This window comes from Schistocerca cancellata, unplaced genomic scaffold (assembly GCF_023864275.1).
Source record: "Schistocerca cancellata isolate TAMUIC-IGC-003103 unplaced genomic scaffold, iqSchCanc2.1 HiC_scaffold_790, whole genome shotgun sequence".
NCBI classification, from domain to species: Eukaryota; Metazoa; Arthropoda; class Insecta; order Orthoptera; family Acrididae; genus Schistocerca; species Schistocerca cancellata.
The window spans coordinates 1,887,660-1,908,128 of record NW_026046801.1 but is presented as its reverse complement, the minus strand read 5'-3'; positions in this window follow the sequence as shown (position 1 = coordinate 1,908,128).

Genomic DNA, 20,469 nt, shown 5'->3' with positions numbered 1-20,469 from the left:
TCGGCTGGAGGACGATGTATTGAATCGGGATGCAATCTGAATGTTCCATCGTCATTAGGAGGCCCTGAATATTAGAATTACCTATCAATTTTTCGTCCCATTCGATAATCTAGACTCACGGGAGAACGGCCATAAGGTGCCCGATGCAGCAATAGACCCATGGAGACAAGTCGGCTGGAGGACGATGTATTGAATCGGGACGCAATTTGAGTGATCCATCGTCGTTAGGTGGCTCTGAACGTTACAATTCACTATCAGTTTTTCGTCCGATTCGAAATCTTTGACTCTCAGCAGAACGGCCATAAGGTGTCCGAGGCAGCAATAGACCCATGGAGACAAGTCTGCAGGATGACGATGTATTGAATCGCGACGCAATTTGAGTGTTCCATCGTCATTAGGTGGCCCTGAAAGTTACAATTCACTATCAGTTTATCGTCCGATTCGAAAATCTTTGACACACAGCAGAACAGCCATAAGGTGCTCGATGCAGCAATAGACCCATGGAGACAAGTCGGCTGGAGGACGATGTATTGAATCGGGACGCAATTTGAGTGATCCATCGTCGTTAGGTGGCCCTGAACGTTACAATTCACTATCAGTTTTTCGTCCGATTCGAAAATCTTTGACTCACAGCAGAACGGCCATAATGTGCCCGAGGCAGCAATAGACCCATGGAGACTAGTCTGCTGGAGCACGAGGTATTGAATCGGGACGCAATTTGAGTGTTCCATCGTCATTAGGAGGCCCTGAACGTTACAATTCACTATCAGTTTTTCGTCCGATTCGAAAATCTTTGACTCACAGCAGAACGCCCATAAGGTGCCCGAGGCAGCAATAGACCCATGGAGACAAGTCTGCTGGAGGACGATGTATTGAATTGGGACGCAATTTGAGTGATCCATCGTCATTAGGTGGCCCTGAACGTTACAATTCACTATCAGTTTTTCGTCCGATTCGAAAATCTTTGACTCACAAAAGAACGGCCATAAGGTGCCCGAGGCAGCAACAGACCCAAGGAGACAAGTCTGCTGGAGGTCGATGTATTGAATCGGGACGCAATTTGAGTAATCCATCGTCATTAGGTGGCCCTGAACGTTTTTCGTCCGATTCGAAAATCTTTGACTCACAGCAGAACGGCCATAAGGTGCCCGAGGCAGCAATAGACCCATGGAGACAAGTCTGCTGGAGGACGATGTATTGAATCGGGACGCAATTTGAGTGATCCATCGTCATTAGGTGGCCCTGAACGTTACAATTCCCTATCAGTTTTTCGTCGCATTCGATAATCTAGACTCACAGCAGAACGGCCGTAAGGTGCCCGAGGCAGCAATAGACCAATGGAGACAAGTCTGCAGGATGACGATGTATTGAATCGGGACGCAATTTGAGAGTTCCATCGTCATTAGGTGGCCCTGAATGTTACAATTCACTATCAGTTTTTCGTCCGATTCGAAAATCTTTGACTCACTGCAGAACGGCCATAAGGTGCCCGAGGCAGCAATAGACCCATGGAGACAAGCCTGCTGGAGGACGATGTATTGAATCGGGACGCAATTTGAGTGATCCATCGTCATTAGGTGGCCCTGAACGTTACAATTCACTATCAGTTTTTCGTCCGATTCGAAAATCTTTGACTCACAGCAGAACGGCCATAAGGTGCCCGAGGCAGCAATAGACCCATGGAGACAAGTCGGCTGGATGACGATGTATTGAATCGGGACGCAATTTGAGTGATCCATCGTCATTATGTGGCCCTGAATGTTACAATTCACTATCAGTTTTTCGTCAGATTCGAAAATCTTTGAGTCACAGCAGAACGGCCATAAGGTGCACGAGGCAGCAATAGACCCATGGAGACAAGTCTGCTGGATGACGATGTATTGAATCGGGACGCAATTTGAGTGATCCATCGTCATTAGGTGGCCCTGAACGTTACAATTCTCTATCAGTTTTTCGTCCGATTCGAAAATCTTTGACTCACAGCAGAACGGCCATAAGGTGCCCGAGGCAGCAATAGACCCATGGAGACAAGTCGGCTGGAGGACGATGTATTGAATCGGGACGCAATTTGAGTGATCCATCGTCGTTAGGTGGCCATGAACGTTACAATTCACTATCAGTTTTTCGTCCGATTCGAAAATCTTTGACTCACAGCAGAACGGCCATCATGTGCCCGAGGCAGCAACAGACCCATGGAGACTAGTCTGCTGGAGCACGAGGTATTGCATCGGGACGCAATTTGAATGTTCCATCGTCATTAGGAGGCCCTGAACGTTACAATTCCCTATCAGTTTTTCGTCCGATTCGAAAATCTTTGACTCACAGCAGAACGCCCATAAGGTGCCCGAGGCAGCAATAGACCCATGGAGACAAGTCTGCTGGAGGACGATGTATTGAATCGGGACGCAATTTGAGTGATCCATCGTCATTAGGTGGCCCTGAACGTTACAATTCCCTATCAGTTTTTCGTCGCATTCGATAATCTAGACTTACGGGAAAACGACCATAAGGTGCCCGAGGCAGCAATAGACCCATGGAGACAAGTCGGCTGGAGGACGATGTATTGAATCGGGACGCAATTTGAGTGATCCATCGTCATTAGGTGGCCCTGAACGTAACAATTCACTATCAGTTTTTCGTCCGATTCGAAAATCTTTGACTCACAGCAGAACGCCCATAAGGTGCCCGAGGCAGCAATAGACCCATGGAGACAAGTCTGCTGGAGGACGATGTATTGAATCGGGACGCAATTTGAGTGATCCATCATCATTAGGTGGCCCTGAACGTTACAATTCACTATCAGATCTTCGTCCGATTCGAAAATCTTTGACCCACAGCAGAACGGCCATAAGGTGCCCGAGGCAGCAATAGACCCATGGAGACAAGTCGGCTGGAGGACGATGTATTGAATCGGGCCGCAATTTGAGTGATCCATCGTCATTAGGTGGCCCTGAAAGTTACAATTCACTATCAGTTTTTCGTCCGATTCGAAAATGTTTGACTCACAGCAGAACAGCCATAAGGTGCCCGATGCAGCAATAGACCCATGGAGACAAGTCGGCTGGAGGACGATGTATTGAATCGGGACGCAATTTGAGTGATCCATCGTCATTAGGTGGCCATGAATGTTACAATTCACTATCTGTTTTTCATCCGATTCGAAAATCTTTGACTCACAGCAGAACGGCCATAAGGTGCCCGAGGCAGAAATAGACCCATGGAGACAAGTCTGCTGGAGGACGATGTATTGAATCGGGACGCAATTTGAGTGATCCATCGTCATTAGGTGGCCCTGAACGTTACAATTCACTATCAGTTTTTCGTCGCATTCGATAATCTAGACTCACAGCAGAACGACCATAAGGTGCCCGAGGCAGCAATAGACCCATGGAGTCAAGTCGGCTGGAAAACGATGTATTGATTCGGGACGCAATTTGAGTGATCCATCGTCATTAGGTGGTCCTGAATGTTACAATTCACTATCAGTTTTTCGTCCGATTCGAAAATCTTTGACTCACAGCAGAACGGCCGTAAGGTGCCCGAGGCAGCAATAGACCCATGGAGACAAGTCTGCAGGATGACGATGTATTGAATCGCGACGCAATTTGAGTGTTCCATCGTCATTAGGAGGCCCTGAATGTTAGAATTAACTATCAGTTTTTCGTCCCATTCGATAATCTAGACTCACGGGAGAACGACCATAAGGTGCCCGAGGCAGCAATAGACCCATGGAGACAAGTCGGCTGGAGGACGATGTATTGAATCGGGACGCAATTTGAGTGATCCATCGTCACTAGGTGGCCCTGAACGTAACAATTCACTATCAGTTTTTCGTCCGATTCGAAAATCTTTGACTCACAGCAGAAAGGCCGTAAGGTGCCCGAGGCAGCAATAGACCAATGGAGACAAGTCTGCAGGATGACGATGTATTGAATCGAGACGCAATTTGAGTGTTCCATCGTCATTAGGAGGCCCTGAATGTTAGAATTAACTACCAGTTTTTCGTCCCATTCGATAATCTAGACTCACGGGAGAACGACCATAAGGTGCCCGAGGCAGCAATAGACCCATGGAGACAAGTCGGCTGGAGGACGATGTATTGAATCGGGACGCAATTTGAGTGATCCATCGTCGTTAGGTGGCCCTGAACGTTACAATTCACTATCAGTTTTTCGTCCGATTCGAAAATCTTTGACTCACAGCAGAACGGCCATAATGTGCCCGAGGCAGCAATAGACCCATGGAGACTAGTCTGCTGGAGCACGAGGTATTGCATCGGGACGCAATTTGAGTGTTCCATCGTCATTAGGAGGCCCTGAACGTTACAATTCCCTATCAGTTTTTCGTCCGATTCGAAAGTCTTTGACTCACAGCAGAACGCCCATAAGGTGCCCGAGGCAGCAATAGACCCATAGAGACAAGTCTGCTGGAGGACGATGTATTGAATCGGGACGCAATTTGAGTGATCCATCGTCATTAGGTGGCCCTGAACGTTACAATTCCCTATCAGTTTTTCGTCTCATTCGATAATCTAGACTTACGGGAAAACGACCATAAGGTGCCCGAGGCAGCAATAGACCCATGGAGACAAGTCGGCTGGAGGACGATGTATTGAATCGGGACGCAATTTGAGTGATCCATCGTCATTAGGTGGCCCTGAACGTTACAATTCACTATCAGTTTTTCGTCCGATTCGAAAATCTTTGACTCACAGCAGAACGCCCATTAGGTGCCCGAGGCAGCAATAGACCCATGGAGACAAGTCGGCTGGAGGACGATGTATTGAATCGGGCCGCAATTTGAGTGATCCATCGTCATTAGGTGGCCCTGAAAGTTACAATTCACTATCAGTTTTTCGTCCGATTCGAAAATGTTTGACTCACAGCAGAACAGCCATAAGGTGCCCGATGCAGCAATAGACCCATGGAGACAAGTCGGCTGGAGGACGATGTATTGAATCGGGACGCAATTTGAGTGATCCATCGTCATTAGGTGGCCATGAATGTTACAATTCACTATCTGTTTTTCGTCCGATTCGAAAATCTTTGACTCACAGCAGAACGGCCATAAGGTGCCCGAGGCAGAAATAGACCCATGGAGACAAGTCTGCTGGAGGACGATGTATTGAATCGGGACGCAATTTGAGTGATCCATCGTCATTAGGTGGCCCTGAACGTTACAATTCACTATCAGTTTTTCGTCGCATTCGATAATCTAGACTCACAGCAGAACGACCATAAGGTGCCCGAGGCAGCAATAGACCCATGGAGTCAAGTCGGCTGGAAAACGATGTATTGATTCGGGACGCAATTTGAGTGATCCATCGTCATTAGGTGGCCCTGAATGTTACAATTCACTATCAGTTTTTCGTCCGATTCGAAAATCTTTGACTCACAGCAGAACGGCCGTAAGGTGCCCGAGGCAGCAATAGACCCAAGGAGACAAGTCTGCAGGATGACGATGTATTGAATCGCGACGCAATTTGAGTGTTCCATCGTCATTAGGAGGCCCTGAATGTTAGAATTAACTATCAGTTTTTCGTCCCATTCGATAATCTAGACTCACGGGAGAACGACCATAAGGTGCCCGAGGCAGCAATAGACCCATGGAGACAAGTCGGCTGGAGGACGATGTATTGAATCGGGACGCAATTTGAGTGACCCATCGTCATTAGGTGGCCATGAATATTACAATTCACTATCTGTTTTTCGTCCGATTCGAAAATCTTACACTAACAGCAGAACGGCCATAAGGTGCCCGTGGCAGCAATAGACCCATGGAGACAAGTCGGCTGGAGGACGATGTATTGAATCGGGACGCAATTTGAGTGATCCATCGTCATTAGGTGGCCCTGAAAGTTACAATTCACTATCAGTTTTTCGTCCGATTCGAAAATCTTTGACTCACAGCAGTACGGCCATAAGGTTCCCGATGCAGCAACAGACCCATGGAGACAAGTCGGCTGGAGGACGATGTATTGAATCGGGACGCAATTTGAGTGATCCATCGTCATTAGGGGGCCCTGAACGTCACAATTCACTATCAGTTTTTCGTCCGATTCGAAAATCTTTGACTCACAGCAGAACGGCCATAAGGTGCCCGAGGTAGCAGTAGACCCATGGAGACAAGTCTGCTGGAGGACGATGTATTGAATCGGGACGCAATTTGAGTGATCCATCGTCATTAGGTGGCCCTGAACGTTACAATTCACTATCAGTTTTTCGTCCGATTCGAAAATCTTTGACTCACAGCAGAACGGCCATAAGGTTCCCGATGCAGCAATAGACCCATGGAGACAAGTCGGCTGGAGGACGATGTATTGAATCGGGACGCAATTTGAGTGATCCATCGTCATTAGGTGGCCCTGAATGTTACAATTCACTATCTGTTTTTCGTCCGATTCGAAAATCTTTGACTCACAGCAGAACGGCCATAATGTGCCCGAGGCAGCAATAAACCCATGGAGACAAGTCTGCTGGAGGACGATGTATTGAATCGGGACGCAATTTGAGTGATCCATCGTCATTAGGTGGCCCTGGTCGTTACAATTCACTATCAGTTTACCGTCCGATTCGAAAATGTTTGACTCACAGCAGAACGCCCATACGGTGCCCGAGGCAGCAATAGACCCATGGAGACAAGTCTGCTGGGAGACGATGTATTGAATCGGGACGAAATTTGAGTGATCCATCGTCATTAGGTGGCCCTGAATGTTACAATTCACTATCTGTTTTTCGTCCGATTCGAAAATCTTTGACTCACAGCAGAACGGCCATAATGTGCCCGAGGCAGCAATAAACCCATGGAGACAAGTCTGCTGGGAGACGATGTATTGAATCGGGACGCAATTTGAGTGATCCATCGTCATTAGGTGGCCCTGAACGTTACAATTCACTATCAGTTTTTCGTCCGATTCGAAAATCTTTGACTCACAGCAGAAGGGCCATAAGGTGCCCGAGGCAGCAATAGACCCATGGAGACAAGTCTGCAGGATGACAATGTATTGAATCGCGACACAATTTGAATGTTCCATCGTCATTAGGAGGCCCTGAATGTTAGAATTAACTATCAATTTTTCTTCCCATTCGATAATCTAGACTCACGGGAGAACGACCATAAGGTGCCCGAGGCAGCAATAGACCCATGGAGACAAGTCGGCTGGAGGACGATGTATTGAATCGGGACGCAATTTGAGTGACCCATCGTCATTAGGTGGCCATGAATATTACAATTCACTATCTGTTTTTCGTCCGATTCGAAAATCTTACACTAACAGCAGAACGGCCATAAGGTGCCCGTGGCAGCAATAGACCCATGGAGACAAGTCGGCTGGAGGACGATGTATTGAATCGGGACGCAATTTGAGTGATCCATCGTCATTAGGTGGCCCTGAAAGTTACAATTCACTATCAGTTTTTCGTCCGATTCGAAAATCTTTGACTCACAGCAGTACGGCCATAAGGTTCCCGATGCAGCAACAGACCCATGGAGACAAGTCGGCTGGAGGACGATGTATTGAATCGGGACGCAATTTGAGTGATCCATCGTCATTAGGGGGCCCTGAACGTCACAATTCACTATCAGTTTTTCGTCCGATTCGAAAATCTTTGACTCACAGCAGAACGGCCATAAGGTGCCCGAGGTAGCAGTAGACCCATGGAGACAAGTCTGCTGGAGGACGATGTATTGAATCGGGACGCAATTTGAGTGATCCATCGTCATTAGGTGGTCCTGAACGTTACAATTCACTATCAGTTTTTCGTCCGATTCGAAAATCTTTGACTCACAGCAGAACGGCCATAAGGTTCCCGATGCAGCAATAGACCCATGGAGACAAGTCGGCTGGAGGACGATGTATTGAATCGGGACGCAATTTGAGTGATCCATCGTCATTAGGTGGCCCTGAATGTTACAATTCACTATCTGTTTTTCGTCCGATTCGAAAATCTTTGACTCACAGCAGAACGGCCATAATGTGCCCGAGGCAGCAATAAACCCATGGAGACAAATCTGCTGGAGGACGATGTATTGAATCGGGACGCAATTTGAGTGATCCATCGTCATTAGGTGGCCCTGGTCGTTACAATTCACTATCAGTTTACCGTCCGATTCGAAAATGTTTGACTCACAGCAGAACGCCCATACGGTGCCCGAGGCAGCAATAGACCCATGGAGACAAGTCTGCTGGGAGACGATGTATTGAATCGGGACGAAATTTGAGTGATCCATCGTCATTAGGTGGCCCTGAATGTTACAATTCACTATCTGTTTTTCGTCCGATTCGAAAATCTTTGACTCACAGCAGAACGGCCATAATGTGCCCGAGGCAGCAATAAACCCATGGAGACAAGTCTGCTGGGAGACGATGTATTGAATCGGGACGCAATTTGAGTGATCCATCGTCATTAGGTGGCCCTGAACGTTACAATTCACTATCAGTTTTTCGTCCGATTCGAAAATCTTTGACTCACAGCAGAAGGGCCATAAGGTGCCCGAGGCAGCAATAGACCCATGGAGACAAGTCTGCAGGATGACAATGTATTGAATCGCGACACAATTTGAATGTTCCATCGTCATTAGGAGGCCCTGAATGTTAGAATTAACTATCAATTTTTCTTCCCATTCGATAATCTAGACTCACGGGAGAACGACCATAAGGTGCCCGAGGCAGCAATAGACCCATGGAGACAAGTCGGCTGGAGGACGATGTATTGAATCGGGACGCAATTTGAGTGATCCATCGTCATTAGGTGGCCTTGAACGTTACAATTCACTATCAGTTTTTCGTCCGTTTCGAAAATCTTTGACTCACAGCAGAACGGCCATAAGGTGCCCGAGGCAGCAATAGACCCAAGGAGACAAGTCTGCTGGAGGACGATGTATTGAATCGGGATGAAATTTGAGTGATCCATCGTCATTAGGTGGCCCTGAACGTTACAATTCACTATCAGTTTTTCCTCGCATTCGATAATCTAGACTCACAGCAGATCGGCCATAAGGTGCCCGACTCAGCAATAGACCCATGGAGTCAAGTAGGTTGGAGGACGATGTATTGAATCGGGACGCAATTTGAGTGATCCATCGTCATTAGGTGTCCCTGAATGTTACAATTCACTATCAGTTTTTCGTCCGATTCGAAAATCTTTGACTCACAGCAGAAGGGCCATAAGGTGCCCGAGGCAGCAATAGACCCATGGAGACAAGTCTGCAGGATGACAATGTATTGAATCGCGACGCAATTTGAGTGTTCCATCGTCATTAGGAGGCCCTGAATGTTAGAATTAACTATCAGTTTTTCGTCCCTTTCGATAATCTAGACTCACGGGAGAACGACCATAAGGTGCCCGAGGCAGCAATAGACCCTTGGAGACAAGTCGGCTGGAGGACGATGTATTGAATCGGGACGCAATTTGAGTGATCCATCGTCATTAGGTGGCCCTGAACGTTACAATTCACTATCAGTTTTTCGTCCGATTCGAAAATCTTTGACTCACAGCAGAACGGCCATAATGTGCCCGAGGTAGCAATAGACCCATGGAGACTAGTCTGCTGGAGCACGAGGTATTGAATCGGGACGCAATTTGAGTGTTCCATCGTTATTAGGAGGCCCTGAACGTTACAATTCACTATCAGTTTTTCGTCCGATTCGAAAATCTTTGACTCACAGCAGAACGCCCATAAGGTGCCCGAGGCAGCAATAGACCCATGGAGACAAGTCTGCTGTAGGACGATGTATTGAATCGGGACGCAATTTGAGTGATCCATCGTCATTAGGTGGCCCTGAACGTTACAATTCACTATCAGATCTTCGCCCGATTCGAAAATCTTTGACCCACAGCAGAACGGCCATAAGGTGCCCGAGGCAGCAATAGACCCATGGAGACAAGTCGGCTGGAGGACGATGTATTGAATCGGGATGCAATCTGAATGTTCCATCGTCATTAGGAGGCCCTGAATATTAGAATTACCTATCAATTTTTCGTCCCATTCGATAATCTAGACTCACGGGAGAACGGCCATAAGGTGCCCGATGCAGCAATAGACCCATGGAGACAAGTCGGCTGGAGGACGATGTATTGAATCGGGACGCAATTTGAGTGATCCATCGTCGTTAGGTGGCTCTGAACGTTACAATTCACTATCAGTTTTTCGTCCGATTCGAAATCTTTGACTCTCAGCAGAACGGCCATAAGGTGTCCGAGGCAGCAATAGACCCATGGAGACAAGTCTGCAGGATGACGATGTATTGAATCGCGACGCAATTTGAGTGTTCCATCGTCATTAGGTGGCCCTGAAAGTTACAATTCACTATCAGTTTATCGTCCGATTCGAAAATCTTTGACACACAGCAGAACAGCCATAAGGTGCTCGATGCAGCAATAGACCCATGGAGACAAGTCGGCTGGAGGACGATGTATTGAATCGGGACGCAATTTGAGTGATCCATCGTCGTTAGGTGGCCCTGAACGTTACAATTCACTATCAGTTTTTCGTCCGATTCGAAAATCTTTGACTCACAGCAGAACGGCCATAATGTGCCCGAGGCAGCAATAGACCCATGGAGACTAGTCTGCTGGAGCACGAGGTATTGAATCGGGACGCAATTTGAGTGTTCCATCGTCATTAGGAGGCCCTGAACGTTACAATTCACTATCAGTTTTTCGTCCGATTCGAAAATCTTTGACTCACAGCAGAACGCCCATAAGGTGCCCGAGGCAGCAATAGACCCATGGAGACAAGTCTGCTGGAGGACGATGTATTGAATTGGGACGCAATTTGAGTGATCCATCGTCATTAGGTGGCCCTGAACGTTACAATTCACTATCAGTTTTTCGTCCGATTCGAAAATCTTTGACTCACAAAAGAACGGCCATAAGGTGCCCGAGGCAGCAACAGACCCAAGGAGACAAGTCTGCTGGAGGTCGATGTATTGAATCGGGACGCAATTTGAGTAATCCATCGTCATTAGGTGGCCCTGAACGTTTTTCGTCCGATTCGAAAATCTTTGACTCACAGCAGAACGGCCATAAGGTGCCCGAGGCAGCAATAGACCCATGGAGACAAGTCTGCTGGAGGACGATGTATTGAATCGGGACGCAATTTGAGTGATCCATCGTCATTAGGTGGCCCTGAACGTTACAATTCCCTATCAGTTTTTCGTCGCATTCGATAATCTAGACTCACAGCAGAACGGCCGTAAGGTGCCCGAGGCAGCAATAGACCAATGGAGACAAGTCTGCAGGATGACGATGTATTGAATCGGGACGCAATTTGAGTGTTCCATCGTCATTAGGTGGCCCTGAATGTTACAATTCACTATCAGTTTTTCGTCCGATTCGAAAATCTTTGACTCACTGCAGAACGGCCATAAGGTGCCCGAGGCAGCAATAGACCCATGGAGACAAGCCTGCTGGAGGACGATGTATTGAATCGGGACGCAATTTGAGTGATCCATCGTCATTAGGTGGCCCTGAACGTTACAATTCACTATCAGTTTTTCGTCCGATTCGAAAATCTTTGACTCACAGCAGAACGGCCATAAGGTGCCCGAGGCAGCAATAGACCCATGGAGACAAGTCGGCTGGATGACGATGTATTGAATCGGGACGCAATTTGAGTGATCCATCGTCATTATGTGGCCCTGAATGTTACAATTCACTATCAGTTTTTCGTCAGATTCGAAAATCTTTGAGTCACAGCAGAACGGCCATAAGGTGCACGAGGCAGCAATAGACCCATGGAGACAAGTCTGCTGGATGACGATGTATTGAATCGGGACGCAATTTGAGTGATCCATCGTCATTAGGTGGCCCTGAACGTTACAATTCTCTATCAGTTTTTCGTCCGATTCGAAAATCTTTGACTCACAGCAGAACGGCCATAAGGTGCCCGAGGCAGCAATAGACCCATGGAGACAAGTCGGCTGGAGGACGATGTATTGAATCGGGACGCAATTTGAGTGATCCATCGTCGTTAGGTGGCCCTGAACGTTACAATTCACTATCAGTTTTTCGTCCGATTCGAAAATCTTTGACTCACAGCAGAACGGCCATCATGTGCCCGAGGCAGCAACAGACCCATGGAGACTAGTCTGCTGGAGCACGAGGTATTGCATCGGGACGCAATTTGAATGTTCCATCGTCATTAGGAGGCCCTGAACGTTACAATTCCCTATCAGTTTTTCGTCCGATTCGAAAATCTTTGACTCACAGCAGAACGCCCATAAGGTGCCCGAGGCAGCAATAGACCCATGGAGACAAGTCTGCTGGAGGACGATGTATTGAATCGGGACGCAATTTGAGTGATCCATCGTCATTAGGTGGCCCTGAACGTTACAATTCCCTATCAGTTTTTCGTCGCATTCGATAATCTAGACTTACGGGAAAACGACCATAAGGTGCCCGAGGCAGCAATAGACCCATGGAGACAAGTCGGCTGGAGGACGATGTATTGAATCGGGACGCAATTTGAGTGATCCATCGTCATTAGGTGGCCCTGAACGTTACAATTCACTATCAGTTTTTCGTCCGATTCGAAAATCTTTGACTCACAGCAGAACGCCCATAAGGTGCCCGAGGCAGCAATAGACCCATGGAGACAAGTCTGCTGGAGGACGATGTATTGAATCGGGACGCAATTTGAGTGATCCATCATCATTAGGTGGCCCTGAACGTTACAATTCACTATCAGATCTTCGTCCGATTCGAAAATCTTTGACCCACAGCAGAACGGCCATAAGGTGCCCGAGGCAGCAATAGACCCATGGAGACAAGTCGGCTGGAGGACGATGTATTGAATCGGGCCGCAATTTGAGTGATCCATCGTCATTAGGTGGCCCTGAAAGTTACAATTCACTATCAGTTTTTCGTCCGATTCGAAAATGTTTGACTCACAGCAGAACAGCCATAAGGTGCCCGATGCAGCAATAGACCCATGGAGACAAGTCGGCTGGAGGACGATGTATTGAATCGGGACGCAATTTGAGTGATCCATCGTCATTAGGTGGCCATGAATGTTACAATTCACTATCTGTTTTTCATCCGATTCGAAAATCTTTGACTCACAGCAGAACGGCCATAAGGTGCCCGAGGCAGAAATAGACCCATGGAGACAAGTCTGCAGGATGACGATGTATTGAATCGCGACGCAATTTGAGTGTTCCATCGTCATTAGGAGGCCCTGAATGTTAGAATTAACTATCAGTTTTTCGTCCCATTCGATAATCTAGACTCACGGGAGAACGACCATAAGGTGCCCGAGGCAGCAATAGACCCATGGAGACAAGTCGGCTGGAGGACGATGTATTGAATCGGGACGCAATTTGAGTGATCCATCGTCACTAGGTGGCCCTGAACGTAACAATTCACTATCAGTTTTTCGTCCGATTCGAAAATCTTTGACTCACAGCAGAAAGGCCGTAAGGTGCCCGAGGCAGCAATAGACCAATGGAGACAAGTCTGCAGGATGACGATGTATTGAATCGAGACGCAATTTGAGTGTTCCATCGTCATTAGGAGGCCCTGAATGTTAGAATTAACTACCAGTTTTTCGTCCCATTCGATAATCTAGACTCACGGGAGAACGACCATAAGGTGCCCGAGGCAGCAATAGACCCATGGAGACAAGTCGGCTGGAGGACGATGTATTGAATCGGGACGCAATTTGAGTGATCCATCGTCGTTAGGTGGCCCTGAACGTTACAATTCACTATCAGTTTTTCGTCCGATTCGAAAATCTTTGACTCACAGCAGAACGGCCATAATGTGCCCGAGGCAGCAATAGACCCATGGAGACTAGTCTGCTGGACCACGAGGTATTGCATCGGGACGCAATTTGAGTGTTCCATCGTCATTAGGAGGCCCGGAACGTTACAATTCCCTATCAGTTTTTCGTCCGATTCGAAAGTCTTTGACTCACAGCAGAACGCCCATAAGGTGCCCGAGGCAGCAATAGACCCATAGAGACAAGTCTGCTGGAGGACGATGTATTGAATCGGGACGCAATTTGAGTGATCCATCGTCATTAGGTGGCCCTGAACGTTACAATTCCCTATCAGTTTTTCGTCGCATTCGATAATCTAGACTTACGGGAAAACGACCATAAGGTGCCCGAGGCAGCAATAGACCCATGGAGACAAGTCGGCTGGAGGACGATGTATTGAATCGGGACGCAATTTGAGTGATCCATCGTCATTAGGTGGCCCTGAACGTTACAATTCACCATCAGTTTTTCGTCCGATTCGAAAATCTTTGACTCACAGCAGAACGCCCATTAGGTGCCCGAGGCAGCAATAGACCCATGGAGACAAGTCGGCTGGAGGACGATGTATTGAATCGGGCCGCAATTTGAGTGATCCATCGTCATTAGGTGGCCCTGAAAGTTACAATTCACTATCAGTTTTTCGTCCGATTCGAAAATGTTTGACTCACAGCAGAACAGCCATAAGGTGCCCGATGCAGCAATAGACCCATGGAGACAAGTCGGCTGGAGGACGATGTATTGAATCGGGACGCAATTTGAGTGATCCATCGTCATTAGGTGGCCATGAATGTTACAATTCACTATCTGTTTTTCGTCCGATTCGAAAATCTTTGACTCACAGCAGAACGGCCATAAGGTGCCCGAGGCAGAAATAGACCCATGGAGACAAGTCTGCTGGAGGACGATGTATTGAATCGGGACGCAATTTGAGTGATCCATCGTCATTAGGTGGCCCTGAACGTTACAATTCACTATCAGTTTTTCGTCGCATTCGATAATCTAGACTCACAGCAGAACGACCATAAGGTGCCCGAGGCAGCAATAGACCCATGGAGTCAAGTCGGCTGGAAAACGATGTATTGATTCGGGACGCAATTTGAGTGATCCATCGTCATTAGGTGGCCCTGAATGTTACAATTCACTATCAGTTTTTCGTCCGATTCGAAAATCTTTGACTCACAGCAGAACGGCCGTAAGGTGCCCGAGGCAGCAATAGACCCAAGGAGACAAGTCTGCAGGATGACGATGTATTGAATCGCGACGCAATTTGAGTGTTCCATCGTCATTAGGAGGCCCTGAATGTTAGAATTAACTATCAGTTTTTCGTCCCATTCGATAATCTAGACTCACGGGAGAACGACCATAAGGTGCCCGAGGCAGCAATAGACCCATGGAGACAAGTCGGCTGGAGGACGATGTATTGAATCGGGACGAAATTTGAGTGATCCATCGTCACTAGGTGGCCCTGAACGTAACAATTCACTATCAGTTTTTCGTCCGATTCGAAAATCTTTGACTCACAGCAGAACGGCCATAAGGTGCCCGAGGCAGCAATAGACCCATGGAGACTAGTCTGCTGGAACACGAGGTATTGAATCGGGACGCAATTTGAGTGTTCCATCGTCATTAGGAGGCCCTGAACGTTACAATTCACTATCAGTTTTTCGTCCCATTGGATAATCTAGACTCACAGCAGAACGGCCATAAGGTGCCCGAGGCAGCAATAGACCCATGGAGTCAAGTCGGTTTTAGGACGATGTATTGAATCGGGACGCAATTTGCGTGGTCCATCCTCATTAGGTGGCCCTGAATGTTACAATTCACTATCAGTTTTTCGTCCGATTCGAAAATCTTTGACTCACAGCAGAACGGCCATAAGGTGCCCGAGGCAGCAATAGACCCATGGAGACAAGCCTGCTGGAGGACGATGTATTGAATCGGGACGTAATTTGAATGATCCACCGTCATTAGGTGGCCCTGAACGTTACAATTCACTATCAGTTTTTCGTCCGACTCGAAAATCTTTGACACACAGCAGAACGGCCATAAGGTGCCCGAGGCAGCAATAGACCCATGGAGACAAGTCGGCTGGATGACGATGTATTGAATCGGGACGCAATTTGAGTGATCCATCGTCATTAGGTGGAACTGAATGTTACAATTCACTATCAGTTTTTCGTCAGATTCGAAAATCTTTGAGTCACAGCAGAACGGCCATAAGGTGCCCGAGGCAGCAATAGACCCATGGAGACAAGTCGGCTGGATGACGATGTATTGAATCGGGACGCAATTTGAGTGATCCATCGTCATTAGGTGGAACTGAACGTTACAATTCACTATCAGTTTTTCGTCCGATTCGAAAATCTTTGACTCACAGCAGAACGCCCATAAGGTGCCCGAGGCAGCAATAGACCCATGGAGACAAGTCTGCTGGAGGACGATGTATTGAATCGGGACGCAATTTGAGTGATCCATCGTCATTAGGTGGCCCTGAACGTTACAATTCACTATCAGTTTTTCGTCCGATTCGAAAATCTTTGACTCACAGCAGAACGCCCATAAGGTGCCCGAGGCAGCAATAGACCCATGGAGACAAGTCTGCTGGAGGACGATGTATTGAATCGGGACGCAATTTGAGTGATCCATCGTCATTAGGTGGCCCTGAACGTTACAATTCCCTATCAGTTTTTCGTCGCATTCGATAATCTAGACTCACAGCAGAACGGCCATAAGGTGCCCGACTCAGCAATGGACCCATGGAGTCAAGTAGGCTGGAGGACGATGTATTGAATCGGGACGCAATTTGAGTGATCCATCGTCATTAGGTGTCCCTGAATGTTACAATTCACTATCAGTTTTTCGTCCGATTCGAAAATCTTTGACTCACAGCAGAACGGCCATAAGGTGTCCGAGGCAGCAATAGACCCATGGAGACAAGTCTGCAGGATGACGATGTATTGAATCGCGACGCAATTTGAGTGTTCCATCGTCATTAGGAGGCCCTGAATGTTAGAATTAACTATCAGTTTTTCGTCCCATTCGATAATCTAGACTTACGGGAGAACGAACATAAGGTGCCCGAGGCAGCAATAGACCCATGGAGACAAGTCGGCTGGAGGACGATGTATTGAATCGGGACGCAATTTGAGTGATCCATCGTCGTTAGGTGGCCCTGAACGTTACAATTCACTATCAGTTTTTCGTCCGATTCGAAAATCTTTGACTCACAGCAGAACGGCCATATGGTGCCCGAGGCAGCAATAGACCCATGGAGACAAGTCTGCTGGAGGACGATGTATTGAATCGGGACGAAATTTGAGTGATCCATCGTCATTAGGAGGCCCTGAATGTTGGAATTAACTATCAATTTTTCGTCCCATTCGATAATCTAGACTCACGGGAGAACGACCATAAGGTGCCCGAGGCAGCAATAGACCCATGGAGACAAGTCGGCTGGAGGACGATGTATTGAATCGGGACGCAATTTGAGTGATCCATCGTCGTTAGGTGGCCCTGAACGTTACAATTCACTATCAGTTTTTCGTCCGATTCGAAAATCTTTGACTCACAGCAGAACGGCCATAAGGTGCCCGTGGCAGCAATAGACCCATGGAGACAACTCGGCTGGAGGACGATGTATTGAATCGGGACGCAATCTGAGTGATCCATCGTCATTAGGTGGCCCTGAACGTTACAATTCACTATCAGATTTTCGTCGCATTCGATAATCTAGACTCACAGCAGAACGACCATAAGGTGCCCGAGGCAGCAATAGACCCATGGAGTCAAGTCGGCTGGAAAACGATGTATTGATTCGGGACGCAATTTGAGTGATCCATCGTCATTAGGTGGCCCTGAATGTTACAATTCACTATCAGTTTTTCGTCCGATTCGAAAATCTTTGACTCACAGCAGAACGGCCGTAAGGTGCCCGAGGCAGCAATAGACCCATGGAGACAAGTCTGCAGGATGACGATGTATTGAATCGCGACGCAATTTGAGTGTTCCATCGTCATTAGAAGGCCCTGAATGTTGGAATTAACTATCAGTTTTTCGTCCCATTCGATAATCTAGACTCACGGGTGAACGACCATAAGGTGCCCGAGGCAGCAATAGACCCATGGAGACAAGTCGGCTGGAGGACGATGTATTGAATCGGGACGCAATTTGAGTGATCCATCGTCACTAGGTGGCCCTGAACGTAACAATTCACTATCTGTTTTTCGTCCGATTCGAAAATCTTTGACTCACAGCAGAAAGGCCGTAAGGTGCCCGAGGCAGCAATAGACCAATGGAGACAAGTCTGCAGGATGACGATGTATTGAATCGGGACGCAATTTGAGTGTTCCATCGTCATTAGGAGGCCCTGAATGTTAGAATTAACTACCAGTTTTTCGTCCCATTCGATAATCTAGACTCACGGGAGAACGACCATAAGGTGCCCGAGGCAGCATTAGACCCATGGAGACAAGTCGGGTGGAGGACGATGTATTGAATCGGGACGCAATTTGAGTGATCCATCGTCATTAGGTGGCCCTGAACGTAACAATTCACTATCAGTTTTTCGTCCGATTCGAAAATCTTTGACTCACAGCAGAATGCCCATAAGGTGCCCGTGGCAGCAATAGACCCATGGAGACAAGTCTGCTGGAGGACGATGTATTGAATCGGGACGCAATTTGAGTGATCCATCGTCAATAGGTGGCCCTGAACGTTACAATTCACCATCAGATCTTCGTCCGATTCGAAAATCTTTGACCCACAGCAGAACGGCCATAAGGTGCCCGAGGCAGCAATAGACCCATGGAGACAAGTCGGCTGGAGGACGATGTATTGAATCGGGACGCAATTTGAGTGATCCATCGTCATTAGGTGGCCCTGAAAGTTACAATTCACTATCAGTTTTTCGTCCGATTCGAAAATCTTTGACTCACAGCAGAACGGCCATAGGGTGCCCGATGCAGCAATAGACCCATGGAGACAAGTCGGCTGGAGGACGATGTATTGAATCGGGACGCAATTTGAGTGATCCATCGTCACTAGGTGGCCCTGAACGTAACAATTCACTATCAGTTTTTCGTCCGATTCGAAAATCTTTGACTCACAGCAGAAAGGCCGTAAGGTGCCCGAGGCAGCAATAGACCAATGGAGACAAGTCTGCAGGATGACGATGTATTGAATCGGGACGCAATTTGAGTGTTCCATCGTCATTAGGAGGCCCTGAATGTTAGAATTAACTACCAGTTTTTCGTCCCATTCGATAATCTAGACTCACGGGAGAACGACCATAAGGTGCCCGAGGCAGCATTAGACCCATGGAGACAAGTCGGGTGGAGGACGATGTATTGAATCGGGACGCAATTTGAGTGATCCATCGTCATTAGGTGGCCCTGAACGTAACAATTCACTATCAGTTTTTCGTCCGATTCGAAAATCTTTGACTCACAGCAGAATGCCCATAAGGTGCCCGTGGCAGCAATAGACCCATGGAGACAAGTCTGCTGGAGGACGATGTATTGAATCGGGACGCAATTTGAGTGATCCATCGTCAATAGGTGGCCCTGAACGTTACAATTCACTATCAGATCTTCGTCCGATTCGAAAATCTTTGACCCACAGCAGAACGGCCATAAGGTGCCCGAGGCAGCAATAGACCCATGGAGACAAGTCGGCTGGAGGACGATGTATTGAATCGGGACGCAATTTGAGTGATCCATCGTCATTAGGTGGCCCTGAAAGTTACAATTCACTATCAGTTTTTCGTCCGATTCGAAAATCTTTGACTCACAGCAGAACGGCCATAGGGTGCCCGATGCAGCAATAGACCCATGGAGACAAGTCGGCTGGAGGACGATGTATTGAATCGGGACGCAATTTGAGTGATCCATCGTCATTAGGTGGCCATGAATGTTACAATTCACTATCTGTTTTTCGTCCGATTCGAAAATCTTTGACTCACAGCAGAACGGCCATAAGGTGCCCGAGGCAGCAATAGACCCATGGAGACAAGTCTGCTGGATGACGATGTATTGAATCGGGACGCAATTTGAGTCATCCATCGTCATTATGTGGCCCTGAACGTTACAATTCTCTATCAGTTTTTCGTCCGATTCGAAAATCTTTGACTCACAGCAGAACGGCCATAAGGTGCCCGAGGCAGCAATAGACCCATGGAGACAAGTCTGCTGGAGGACGATGTATTGAATCGGGACGAAATTTGAGTGATCCATCGTCATTAGGAGGCCCTGAATGTTGGAATTAACTATCAATTTTTCGTCCCATTCGATAATCTAGACTCACGGGAGAACGACCATAAGGTGCCCGAGGCAGCAATAGACCCATGGAGACAAGTCGGCTGGAGGACGATGTATTGAATCGGGACGCAATTTGAGTGATCCATCGTCGTTAGGTGGCCCTGAACGTTACAATTCACTATCAGTTTTTCGTCCGATTCGAAAATCTTTGACTCACAGCAGAACGGCCATAATGTGCCCGAGGCAGCAATAGACCCATGGAGACTAGTCTGCTGGAGCACGAGGTATTGCATCGGGACGCAATTTGAGTGTTCCATCGTCATTAGGAGGCCCTGAACGTTACAATTCCCTATCAGTTTTTCGTCCGATTCGAAAATCTTTGAGTCACAGCAGAACGCCCATAAGGTGCCCGAGGCAGCAATAGACCCATGGAGACAAGTCTGCTGCAGGACGA